Source organism: Lithobates pipiens, unplaced genomic scaffold, assembly GCF_037356315.1.
Source record: "Lithobates pipiens isolate NorthernLeopardFrog02 unplaced genomic scaffold, aLitPip1_a1.2 Scaffold_19, whole genome shotgun sequence".
NCBI classification, from domain to species: Eukaryota; Metazoa; Chordata; class Amphibia; order Anura; family Ranidae; genus Lithobates; species Lithobates pipiens.
This window is the reverse complement of record NW_027507764.1, coordinates 416,938,359-416,941,189: the sequence shown is the minus strand read 5'-3', so window position 1 is coordinate 416,941,189 and position 2,831 is coordinate 416,938,359. Positions and strand designations below refer to the sequence as shown.

Sequence of the window (2,831 nt, the reverse complement as noted above, 5' to 3'; positions counted from 1 at the left end):
AAGTCTTATATGCAAGTTATTGGCCATAAAAAGGGTATGGGGGCCCAGGAACTGTCCTGGAGACATCTGTCAATGTAAAACAAAGTTTTTAAAAAATATTATTTTTCAAGGAGCAGTGATTTTAATGATGCTTAAACTGTTCCCAACCAGCGCACGCCGATGTACTTCGGCAGAATGGCATGGACAGGCAAATGGGCGTACCTGTATGTCCCTTTAAATTTGCCACCCTGCCATCGCTCGCGTGCTGGTCAGGACCCCCATGAGTCCCACAGACTCGATCGCCGCGGACATACCCGTGATCATCTCACGGGGCGGCTGAACAGAGAGATGCCGTTGTAAACAGCATCTCCCCGTTCTGCCTAGCAACTAGTGACGCTGATCTCTGCTCCATGTGATTGGAGCAGAGATCAGTGTTCACTAAATTAAAGCCCAGCCCCCAACAGTTAGTAACACACCCCTAGGAACACTTAAACCCTACAATGCCACCCACTGGTTAACCCCTTCACTGCCAGTTTCATTTACACAGGAATCACTGCATTTATATAGCAGTGATTGCTGTATAAATGACAATGGTCCCAAAAATGTGTCAAAAATGTCTGATGTGTCTGCCATAATGTCGCAGTCACAATACAAATCGCTGATCGCCACCATTACTAGTACAAAATAAATTATTAATAAAAAAAATATGTAGAAGAATACGTATCGGCCTAAACTGAGGGGAAAAAATGTTTTTTTTATATATTTTTGGAGGATATTTATTATAACAAAAAGTAAAAAATAATGTGTTTCTTTCAAAATTGTTGGTCTACTTTTGTTTATAGCGCAAAAAAGGGGTGATCAAATACCACCAAAAGAAAGCTCTATTTGTGGGAAAAAAAGGACGTCAATTTTGTTTGGGAGCCACGTCGCATGAACGCGCAATTGTCAGTTAAAGCGACGCAGTGCCGAATTGCAAAAAGTGGTCTGGTCTTTGGCCAGCAAAATGGCCTGGGGCTGAAGTGGTTAAAGTGAAACAAAAAAGAAAAATTTATTTAAATATAGTGCATGGGGGGTCTCCTTAGTCTGCCGGTAAAGTGGCACATTTGTACTGTGTATAGCACCTGCTGTAGCAAAACTGACATATAAAAAGTAAAAAAAATGACATTTAAATTGATTTCTTTATTTTGTAGACAAAGGCTTGGGGAGACAGTCTGCATGGTGAGGCCACAATTTAGTACACTTGGAACATAATAAGAGATTTTTTGGATAAATCCTGATCTCTCTTTTGCAGACTTTGAATAGAAGTAACAGGTGCGGAAAAATTGGGCTTTGGGTGTTGGTGGTGCCTTCAGACCCTGACCCCATAGAGCAGTAGTTCTCAACTTTCTAGTGCCATGACCCCTTGATAAAAATTTCCCAAGTTGTGGGGATCCCTAACAGTAAAATTATTTTTGTAGCGTGAGTTGTCAGCATGTAAAGCAAGACAAGTAATTTGTACCCCTAACCCACAGACATTTAGCACTCCTTGAGTCCCTTCCACTCGTACAGTATTAAAACCCCTTATGGCAAATTTTCGGATGTACCACTCTTTCTTTGTTCTCCTTTCTTTCCATTTTATCTCCTCTCTTTGTATTTCTTGTTCTTTTTCTTTCTCTTCCCTTTTCTTTGTTCTTCACCCTCTTTTCCTCTCCCTTTCATGTATTCTCTGTTTTTATTCCTTCTCTTACTCTTTGGTGGGGTGGAATGGGATGAGTGGCAGTGCTGGTGGGGAGTTGGGATGAGTGGCAGTGCTGGCGGGGTGTTCTAATCAGCCAACTTAGGTGCTCTTGATCAAGGTCATCTGCTGATCTAAGAACTGTAGTGGGGACTTTTAATGGGAACTATAATTACAGGCAGTGTTACTCACTGTGTCTCTGACTTTGTGGTGTCTTGTAGGAGTGACACCTATGCTGAAATCAGCAGATAGGATCTCCTCCAGCCCCTCCCACTTCACATTCCTCCCCAGTCAGCTGACCTCTAGTCTCTGCCCCTTAGCCATGCCGTGAACTAAATGAACGGCTGCGAAGAGGCTAAGTGGGTGGCCGTGGGCTCCAGGAACAGCCCAGCTGGGTGCCTGCAAAAAGGCTGGGAGAGCAGCGCGGGCCTCAGGAACATTCCAGGATTCTGTGACCCCTGGAAAATTGTCATTCAACCCCCAGGTTTAGAACCACTGCCATAGCGGTACTCTTAAAACAAAATCTGTTTATTTTTCTTAAATAACACATACAAAAAAATGTCCAACAATAACCTCAAAAGAGAAGTTTTCAAAATAAATTTACAAAATTAATTTGGAAATTGCTTTATTCTCTCATCTCACTATCTTCTTCCTCCTCTTCTACTCCTTGCATATACAATACATTATTACACCTTATTAGAATGTCTTCAAGATGTCCAGACAATGCCCCATCAATATATTCTTATGTATAGGCAAGCTGCATGTTTATGTAACCATCCAGAGAGACCAGGTATCCCTTACACTCTATACCCCACTTAAGTTTCACCATTACTGGCTTACCAGTAAGGCCATTAAGGAATGGTTTTGGGTTTAGTGGCAAACTCATTCTGTCTCTGAAGCCACCACTGATCTACAGACCAGTGAAAGGAACAAAATATTTATTGATGAAGAATTGGCCTTGCTGTCAAAAATTTAAAGTACATACACCTGTCAAACAGGTGCAGAAACATTGGTCCTTGGGTTTTAATTGTGCACATGAATCCTTTACCAAAAAATGACTTCAAGATAAAATCAACACTCACAAAGCTTGGCAGCCCAGACAGTCTTGCAGAGATTCCAGATCACATTTTCCCAGTGA

At 41.8% G+C, this 2,831-nt stretch overlaps 1 pseudogene; it reads right to left on the bottom strand.

Annotated features, from left to right (window-relative positions):
- Positions 1-2,318: 2,318 nt before the first annotated feature.
- Positions 2,319-2,579, bottom strand: LOC143998328 (small nuclear ribonucleoprotein F pseudogene; annotated as a pseudogene).
- Between the last annotated feature and the right edge of the window lie 252 nt (positions 2,580-2,831).